The sequence below is a fragment of the Bos javanicus genome, chromosome 13 (assembly GCF_032452875.1).
Source record: "Bos javanicus breed banteng chromosome 13, ARS-OSU_banteng_1.0, whole genome shotgun sequence".
In the NCBI taxonomy this organism is placed as follows: domain Eukaryota; kingdom Metazoa; phylum Chordata; class Mammalia; order Artiodactyla; family Bovidae; genus Bos; species Bos javanicus.
The window spans coordinates 38,447,449-38,458,242 of record NC_083880.1 but is presented as its reverse complement, the minus strand read 5'-3'; positions in this window follow the sequence as shown (position 1 = coordinate 38,458,242).

The following is a 10,794-nucleotide window of genomic DNA, read 5'->3' as shown; positions in this document are numbered from 1 at the left end:
TTAGTATTTCAAAACACCAGATAGAAGAGATACTAACCTTCCACAGGGCACCAGAGACTAACAAAAAACCCCTTTCCCCCTTGGCTTTGGCTGTTAAGATACAATCCTCATGGCTAATATTTCTGGAAAGCCCACACTGTCACTGTCATGGGGTAGAGTGTTCCACACCTCCAATTTCATTTCATGATATCAGTTAGAACTACAGTCTGTGCGTCTAAAAGTGAATATGTTTCCTCTAAATATGCGCTTTGTTTGGTAGATTTTTAAAAACCTTCAAAACATGAGGCCTCTGGAGAAAGAAAATGAATGAAAGGACTGGGCTAGTAAGAGGCAGGCCCCTCTTCCATTGGTTCCTAAGGAAATCCCTTCCTGGGGAGCTTCTGGGGTCCAAGTATAATAAATGACTTTTAAAATCACTCGATTATTTTAAATCATGTCTTGAAAATGTGAATAGTTCACATTATAGAAAGCTGAAAGTAAATTTGTGATGAATTGTTCTTTTTTAAAAAAGGCGGAAGACACTCGAGTTGTGAGTTTGGTGTCTCCTTGATGCGAGGCAGGGGTCGGGAAAGCCAGCTTTAACTAACAGTGAGCATGGACAAGATATTTGACCTCTTTAGGCCTCAGTTTCTCTCTCTGAAATACGTGGGTTTGAACTGATCACCTGGAAGGTCCTTTCCAGTGAAGTTCACAGGGCTCTGACCTTTGACCTGAGACCCTTCTCCCCTGGAAGCCTCCCCTCTGCTCTCCACGTGGCCTCAGCACCACTGAACAGCAGGGGGCACCCTCTACACAGGGAGCCCTCCCCTCCCCATAGGCCACTGGCCGTCCAGGTGGAGACTGGGCACAGGCCAGCCACTCAGAATTCAGGGCTCAGCTGTCTAGAGACAGCCCTTCCCAGGAACAACAGGGATGACCACGGCCTCAGAGGAAACCACCCATCTTGTATCTTTTCAAATATTTGTGAGATTGAAATATTTAAATGTATTAAATATTCCCTGCTCAATCATGTCTGACTCTTTGTGACCTAATGGACTGTAGCCCTCCAGGCTCCTGTGTCCTTGGGGATTCTCCAGGCAAGAATCCTGGAGTGCGTTGCCACTTCTTTCTCCAGAGGATCTTACCCAGCCAGGGATCAAACCCTGGTCTCCTGCACTGCAGGAGGATTCTTTACCTCTGAGCCACCAGGTATTCCTTTTTGGCTTGCCCGGATCTTAGTTCCCCGACCGGGGATGGAACCTATGACGCTGCAGTGAAAGCATGGAGTCCTAACCACTGGACAGCCAGGGAAGTTTAATATTCCATTGAAGATAATGGAAATCATGATGCATATTCTTATAATCGGGCTTCCCTGGTGGCTCAGAGGTAAAGAATCCTCCTGCAATGCAGGAGACCAAGGTTTGATCCCTGGCTGGGTAAGATCCTCTAGAGAAAGAAGTGGCAACACACTCCAGGATTCTTGCCTGGAGAATCCCCATGGACAGTGGAGCCTAGAGGGCTACAGTCCATGAGGTCACAAATAGTCAGACATGATTGAGCAACTAAGCACAGCACAGCATGTGCCTGGCATGATTCCAGGCACTAACGCTTTGACAATAAACAAGACAGAGCGTCTGTCTTCTCAAGAGCTTACAATTTCCAGGAGGATGCCAGGCAATAAATACTTTAAAAAGTAAACAAATAAATGTGTAATTTCTTTGGAATTAATTTTAGCAACACTGAAATATTACTTGTGATGTTCTTGATGTTACATTGCCATAGACTGAAAGTGTGTCCCTCCAGTATTCATATGTTGAAACCTCAGCTCCAATGTGACGATATTTGGAGGTGGGGCCTTTGGAAGCTGATTCGGTCATGAGGACAGAACCTTATGAATGGGATTAGTGCCCTTAAAACAAAGACCCCGAAAAGTTCCCTCAGTCCTTCCACCATAGAAAAGTTTCCATGAGACAGCCGAACCTGAAGCGGGTTCTCACAAGACACCATATCTGCCAGGGCCTTGATCTTGCACTTTCCAGCTTATGGGACTGTCAGAAATAAATAATTTGTTTAAGCCATGCGGTATTTTTGACTTGGCAATATGAAGGGACTAAGACATGTGCTCATGTAAGAAAACACCTTGCACTTAAGGAACCGGTACAAGAATCCTAGCAAAGAACTCAAGTCAGGGAGCTGCTGGCTTCCTTCTCCACTTCCAGAAGATGTGGGCAGAAGTTGAGAGGCTGTGAGTTCTCTTCTGGTAAAAGAACATCGCATTTGACTGTGACAAGATTTTAAGCCTGATTATGCCTTAAATTGTGTTTGTTCTGGCTAAAGACTGAATTCCAGTTTGATATCTATAGTCGGATTCCAGCAACTAGAGAATGAATGGATTGTGTTTCCTTTAAGCCTTCTGATATCTGGGTGAAAGGAATATATTAATATGTACTGTTCCTACATATCTCACCAGTGAACCACCTTCAACAGGAAAAGACAGCTTCTATTAGTCTTGATAGCATTCTTGTGCAAATTAGAAAAAGGTGTCGTCTTCCTTAAGGGATTTTGTTTTTCTTGAAATTTTTCCTGATAGACATTCATTTCTACAAGGTCTCAGATGTGAGTTGCACTCCTTAGTTTTGTTCGGCTCACACCCCGCACAGCAACCTCAAACTGCCCTCCTGACAGGTCCAACCAACACAGTAGCAGCAGCTTGGTCTGGCATGGAGTGGGGTGGGGGAGGCAGTTTAACGTTCACGCTTTCCTCGCATCCTCTGAATGTGTGTTGCTCCACTGTTTTGGAATCACAGTGGTCCATGAGCTCTTGAATCAAAACCAAGCTTTATCTGTGTATGTAGAAGAATGCAAGCTCCATCCCAGAGGAGTTTTTTGAGCTCTGACTGAGCCTCCAATGCCAGTGGGTGTCAGGCACCCCAGACCTCCATCCCCTGCTCTCAATTCCAATGATCACCCACCTTCCTAGAGCCTTTCCCAACATCTCCCTTTCTGCCCCCGCAACACATCAGTGATTCTTAAATCTACCGGTTTTCTGTGTTGTTTGGCCACAGCCTTGGGTGTAGCCTCGGGCCCTTTGTTCTCTTTCTGGGAGAAACACACCAGCTGCTCAGGCAGTGTCCTGGCATTCGGAAAGCTCCTTGCCGCCTTTTAATCTTCTTTCCTGTTATCTAAATGGAGCTCTAACCATTTACCCGAACTGCTCAGAAACCTCCAGGGGCGCCTTGCTGGCTACAGGATAAAATCTCAACTCTTCCAGTCTTACCTGGATTCGGCCACTTCAAACAGCTTGGAATTTTCTCAAAACATTGAGCTTCTAAGTCCCCATCTTCCAGTACCCTGTGAGCTGAATATCATGCCTCCTTCCTCCAACAAACTCTTATTCATCCTTCAAAGCCCAGCTCAAGTGTTGCCTCTTCTCCAAATTTCCTTATGCTGTCCTGATTTGACTTCTGTAATGCGTTTTAGAAACCTCTGCCTTAATATTTTTTGTCACAGTCTATTGCAACTTGTTTCTCATCAGGAATGAGCTCCCCAAAAGGCAGGTGCTGGGTCTCATTTTACTGCCTGTTGCTTTCAGAGTTGGTGCTCCAGAAAGTACTCAAGGGTTGGCTGAACCCTTGAAATGGAAAGACAAGATCAACGGGGTGACTCCGTGGAACTGAACAAATTCTTTTTTTTTTTTTTTTGGTGGCACTGCAAGGCTTGTGGGATCTTAGTTGCCAACTGGAGATTGAACCCAGCCCTCAGCAGTGAGACTGTGGGGTCCTAACCTCCAGACTGCCAGGGAAGTCCCTCAGCAACTTCTGAAGTGCTTCCAGGGTGGAAGCGAGGTGGCTGCTGTTGCCTTCGCGGGGGCACTGTTGTTCAGACATTGAGAAATCTCAGGTTGTATAAAATCAGAGCTTTCTAGAATGTTCTCCTATCCACTTGAATTCTGGGGTTCAATGGGACTGGGGCTTTACAAAATGAAATAAAATGATTTTTGCTGTTGAATATAGAGTGATCATCTTTAGAAAGACAAATACAAGAAGAAAAAAAATCATGGTATCAGTGAATTGCAAATTCAGAGTTTTAGGATTGATTTATGGGCTCCAGCAAGGTAGTCAGACAGGGAGTAGACAGGGGGTCAGACATTAAGCAGTGATCTTGTTTATCTTCTCATTCACTGCTGGAATTCCAGTTCACAAAAGCAAAATCAGTCTTGCTTATGCACTTTGAATCCCTTCGAGTTTAAGATTCCACTGAGAAAATATGAATGGGTCTCTTTATCCTGCCTGCAAAATTCACTGATTTTGTTTTCGCCTGAAAACAGACTTTTTTAGAATTCTTTTTCTTAAGAAATAAAAAGATCATGTTAGATTATAAATATTGAAGTAGATTCACTAAAAAAACAAATATATATCTCTCACAAATGTATCTATTTATATTAGTTTGAAATACAAGTTTATGTCTCTATTGGTTTGATAATATGCTGTAACACACACGGCTAAAACCAGGCATTGGGTCCTTACTGGGCTGCTGTGATTCAAACTGAGGGGATCCTTCTCCTGCACCCAGGAAACTCACAGTCTCACCAGGGAGATGATAAAGTCAAGAAATATGTCCATGCAGTGGGTGTAGAAAGGTCTTTAACACCTTGTTCCATCAGATAGTCCTCTGGCGATGCTGGGATCCACATCAAAGGGCAACAGGAGCTGACTCCAGCTGCGGTCAGAAAAGCACAGTCTAGTCAGGCAGATTCACGTGTAAGCAGGTAGGCGCTCAAGAGACAGGCTTCTGAAGTCTTCGGGTTTGGGCCTGTTCCTTCACAGGGGAGGTCCCAGGCGTCAGACCCTGGTCTGTGCAAGGTCACAGTGCCAGGTCTCTGAGCCAAGCCCAGAACCTCATCCCACTTCATAGCGGCTCTAAGTCTGGCAGGTGTGCTGGGATTGCTTGGTGTCCCTGCACCAGGGAGAAGTGAAGCTCTAAACTCAGTGCGTTAGAGAGGTGATTTCAGCATTTTAAACACCATGTTCTATTATAGTTTTAGTTAAGTAACTAAATTTTCATTATTCATCTATTAAGTTAGCGTATTCATACGGAGGGCTTAAACAGTATCCGAAACAATTATTTTGTTGTTTAGTCGCTTGGTCGTGTCCTACTCTTTTGCAACCCCATGGACTGTAGCCCACCAGGCTCCTTTGTCCATGGGATTTTCTAAGCAAGAACACTCGGTGGCTGTGGCTCTTGAGCTCAGTTGCCCCGCGGCAGGGATCAAACCCATTGCCTCGCAGGACAGATTCTTAACCTCTGGATCACCAGGGAAGTCTCTAGTTAAGTAACTTTTCTAAGTTAGGAAATCAGCTTCCTGTTAACCATAAGCTGGGACACTTTCAACTCAAGGGTAGACATTTATGTCAACCATGTGGGTCATGAATACAGCCTGTGTGTGGGGGACATGGGCATCAACTGGGACCCCAAGACCTTTAGATTCTTGGTTGTCACTGAGCAATACACCAGCTGAGAGAAGACAGCAGTGAATTCGGGGGAGAATTAGATGTCTTAAAACAGCAAATGATGTCAATGTAGTTCTTCCCTTCTCTTTGATTCTCTCTCAAGTGTGAGTATTGCAACAGGCTTTCTAGGAGGAATCTTTTTTCTCCCTTATTTGCACTATTTTGTTAAAGGAATGTTTCTTGTGAGTTCCCTGGTGGTCCAGTGGTTGGGACTTCGCACGTCCAGTGCAGGTGGCATGGGTTCGATCCCTCGTTGAGGAACTAGATTCCCCAAGCCACATGGGGTGGCTAAAAAATAAAAGGAAAAAAATTGAAATTAAAAGGGAATATTTCTTGATTGCATCTCTTTATCCTTTATTTGTATTTCTTTTCTTTTTTCCTTTTATTTCATGTTGTGATACTTGGAAGACCCAAGTGCTTTTGGCATGTGTTGTTAGCCAGAGATGTTCTACAGTTTCTATTGCTGACGCGTTGGAATCTTATAGGTTTCCTGTTTTGGAGAGTGTTTCAAGCACCAAATGTTTGATATTGCTGTTTGCACTCCGGATAACAAGATGCTTATGTATTTTCCCAAGTGTCTTTCATGCCTTGCAGCCCGTGGCAACAAGCTCTGACAGGTCCAGAACGAAAGTGAAGATTGCAGGACTGAGTTTCCAGTCTCAGCTTTACGGCCAATTTTCCGGGTGGTGTTGAGACAGTCCTAACTGCCTAAGGCATAATTGGGATGATGATACCCACCTATGAATAAGTTTGTCATACAGATACATGAAGTCACGTCTGCAAAAGATTCTCAACTCCTCGGAAGAGGTGGTTTTACGGAACCACAGTGATGACAGCAGCCAAGAGTCAAATCGTTTTTAGTAAGACCAGCTCTAGCGTACTTGTCTGATTTCATTATACCCAGCAACTTTCTCAACAGGTCGCAGTGGGGTGTACAGTGAAGACACAGAAGGATAAGGAAATTAGGAATGCCAGTCAACATGTAGGAGGGTGTGTCAAAGGCTACATGTTCCTTGCCACTGTCTTTAATACCCGGTACTCCAAGAGCACTCTTCCCTGGGTCAGGAAGATCCCCTGGAGAAGAGAATGGCAACCCACTCCAATATTCTTGCCTGGAGAATCCCATGGACAGAGGAGCCTGGCAGGTTACAGTCCATGGGGTCACAGAGAGTTGGACACGACTGAGAGACTAACACTTTCACTTTCTTTCTTCACTCTTCAAGAGGCACTGGCATGTCCAACTTTAGGGAGTCTTCACCACCTTGTCTGGGCATATTTCCAACATCTTGGGAAGGGCAGACAGAATAAGCAGTCACGGGCCAAAGAGGCCAGCCAGGCTGCCATTCCTGCCCCAGGAGACTCTGACCTTCTGAGTCTTCGCTGGTGAGGTGGGAATTCCCACCAGACTTCTGGACCATGTGATGGGGAGGGGCTCAGATGAAAGCTTCCTGCCCTTGAAAGTCCTTTTTGTGGCTGACAGACTGCTATTCTCTAGAAACCCATAAAATCTTACCAGTTGCTCAAAGGATCTGTGGGGGAGTCAAGGTCAATGTCATGGAGGAGACTTTGTTAAAACCTTCTTAACACTGTGGGACTCTATGGTCAGAGGTACTAATGACTCTCTGTGACACTTTTTTTTTTTAAGGAGAGATACTCATTTATTGTTTCAACTCACACATACTCATTGAATTCCAACCAAGTTATCATGTGCTAGAGATAGAAAGATAACACAACCAACATGGTCTCTGCCCTTCCAGAGTTTAAAATCATATGGCTGTAGTAGTAAGAAAGCAGAATTACGGTCAGCTTGATTTGAGTGTGAAACAATTAATATTAAGAATATTCCTTTCACTGTCTGGAAATGAAATTCATGGTTAATAAGCATATATAATTAAATATTACATATATTATATACCATATGTATGATAAATAGGTATGTTTTATTTGATGTGTATATAATGTATATTCCAAATCATGATATAAATAACTAGAAGAAAATTCATTTATGAAGAAATAATATGTAATACATATTCCAAAATGTAGGTGCTCCAGCATGACTACACTAGAAAATGTAATAAAAGAGCAAATATTCACACCCCTCTGTAAAAGTTGGTTATAATTAATAAGTTTAGATTTAAAAGTAAGTGAGGACTTCCCTGGTGATGCAGTGTTTAAGAATCCACCTGCCAACGCAGGGGACACAGTTTCCATCCCTGATCCAGGCAGATCCCATATGCCACAGGACAACTAAGCCCATGTGCCACGACTACTGAAGCCTGTGCACCTAGAGTCTGTGCTGCGACAAGAGAAGCCACCACCATGAGAAGCCCCAGCACCAAACTAGACCATAGCTCCCACTCGCCGTAACTACAGAAAGCCCACGTGTGGCAATGAAGACCCAGTGCAGCCAAAATTAAAGAATGAGTTTTCTTAAAGCAAGCGAGAAGCTCAGAATTACATTCCAGATGAGAAGTACAGAAAAATAGAAGAGTTAAGGGTGGGGGATAGAATAGAAACTAGTGTTCAGAGAAGACAGACCAGACTCACTTGAAGATCATCAGAGAAACAGGGAAACCATCTTACCATAAGCAGGGATAACACTTCTAAAGAGGGGAAACGGAGGGTGCACAAGTTATCAGCAGGTGCCTCAGCAAGAAACAGACGGCGTGCTTGGAGGAGGATGTAAGGAAAGTCCAGGAAGGTAAAGGCAGGCTCTGGCAGCTATCAGGGACAGCTGAGGCTCTGGAGGGGTAAGCGAAGGAGTTTCAGAGCAGAAGTAGCAGTTGACTGAACGCAGTGAGTCTTGGAGCCTCAGGCAGGAGAACTTGGCCACAACTGATCCTTTGCTGGGTGGGAATATACGAAAAGCGAGTACCCTCACCTCGCCTCCACCCTCCACAGTGCTCTCAGGGCTTCCTTTGCCAGATCCAGCATAAGCCTGGGGCAAGGCACATTTGGAAGCCCTGTAGGATGTGAACTGCTTCTTGAGTTTGCTGGGCTGTGGTGTACTCTGCCTACACCCCAATCACACTTCTACCAACTTCCAAAACACCTTTGGGGAATGGTACCCTGCTGAGAATCACTGCTTTACCTCCTCAATCTGAAACATTCTCTTCTGGTCCAGACCCCTGAGAGCCTTTGGAAGCACACGGGTGATGGTTACTTACCTGCAGCCTGTGTCTAAGCATCAGTGGGCAGGTCTGATCATGGCTTTGCTTTAAGATGCTCAACTTGTCCCAACAAACTGGTTATACTGTCACCTATTCCCGTGGAACCAATCACACCAAACCTTGGTGGCTTAAAGGAACAGGCATCATTTCTCAGCCCGCAGCCAGCATCAGCTGTCGGGGAAGCCCCCAGTACAATGTAAATGCTGTGGTGAATACAACATAAAATCTATGTAAATACTTGCCAGTGCCCAGAAAATTCAAGTTTTGCTTTTTGGAACTTTCTGGAACTTGGAAGGGGATGGATATTTTTGACCTACTGTTGGTTGCATCCTCAGATATGGAACCCAGGGACACAGAGGGCTGACTGCAAACTTCTCTCACAAAAATCAAGGTACTGTCCAGGGAAAGCTGAGACTCCTCCTGTTTGGGGGCAGAAGTCACTTCACTTAAGAGCATTGTAGACTATACCCTCTGGAGGAAAGGACTTCCCTGGTGGCTCAGACAGTAAAGAATCTGCCTGCAATGTGGGAGACCTGGGTTCAATCCCTGGCTTGGGAAGATCCCCTGGAGAAGGGAATGGCAACCGACTTCAGTATTCTTGCCTGGAAAATCCCATGGACAGAGGAACCTGGTGGGCTACAGTCCATGGGGAAACAAAGAGTAGGATACGACTGAGCGACTGACACACACAGGGAACCCTGGACTTAAGTGAAAAGCAGGCAGCAGTCCTTCCAGCCATTCACAGGAAACAGGCTTTCATGCAGAGCAGCAGAGGAAGCCCAGACCGGCCACAGAATACTTTACATCAGTGGATAGAAAAAAGCTGAGGGTGCCAGCCTCGTCGCGGGAACTGAGCTTGGATTTAAACACCAGTCTCTGTTTAAGAGCCACTCTTGTAACTGCATCCTGTTGCTTCCCCAAGAAAACGCGAAGATGAGAATGAAATCTTAAATCTGAAGTTTGAAACCTAATTATTTGAGTATTTTATATCTTGCAGTTTTGTCTATCTTTTGTTTATTTTTTATCATGCCCTGAGGTAGATATTCTGCCTAAATGGTGATTATACAGAAAGAGGAACTAAGGGGTAAGTAACATAATTACTTTAATGTTTTTAATTAAGCCTTTTATAGACACTTTAAAATAGGCACTAAAAGTACTAACACAGCACAGTGAAGTCATTTTTCCTAATTCACAGCAGGTCAAGGACCAAACTTGCGTGAGGATTTAGGCTTTTTGTGGCTTGCATCATCTCTTTTTCTCTATTCTATTTGTCTGTAATAATATATAATAAATATGTCAATATATGTTGAACGAACATTTTTATCTGAAATTAAATCCCTGCTTTCGCAATTTATTAAGTGAAAAAAAATCAGTAGTTAGATCTGTTCTTTAAAAGTATAAAGGCTTTCCTGGTGGCTCAGACTGTAAAGACTCTGCCTGCAATGCGGGAGACCCAAGCTTGATCCCTGGGTTGGGAAGATCCCCCGAAGAAGGGAATGGCAACCCACTCCAGTATTCTTGCCTGGAGAATCCCATGGACAGAGGAGCCTGGCGAGCTACAGTTCATGGGGTCTCAAAGAGTCGGACACAACTTAGCGAGTAAACTGAACTGAAGGGACCCCAACCTCCATTCTCTGACAGAGATCAGCAATTAGACAGCTATCTAGGAATGAAAACAGCTCTAGGAGAGTTCAGGAGTCCACCTGAAAGCTTCAGCAACAAGGTGGAATAAAAACCTGTGAAGAACTGCATAAAAAGAATAATTCATAAATAATAAAGATTGTGTGGTATGTGAGGCAACATAAGATATAGAGTGTAATACTTAGGACAATATCATAAGGAATGGGAGGAAATGGATCCATACTGGGGTAAAACTGACATATTTTATCAGAATTAAGTCAGTATTAACTTGAAATGAGTTATTATTGATAAGTTAAAAATGTTGATTAAAATACCTACAGTAACCAGTGGGGGAAAACTTTCAAAAATTATAAAAGCAACAAAAGTAGTTAAAATGACATCCTAAATATTTGTTCAACACAGAATAAGTGGTAATGAAGGAAGAGAGGAACAAAAAGGAGATGATACACACATAGAAAACAAAAAGCAAAGTGGCAGTTGTAAATCCAGCGTCA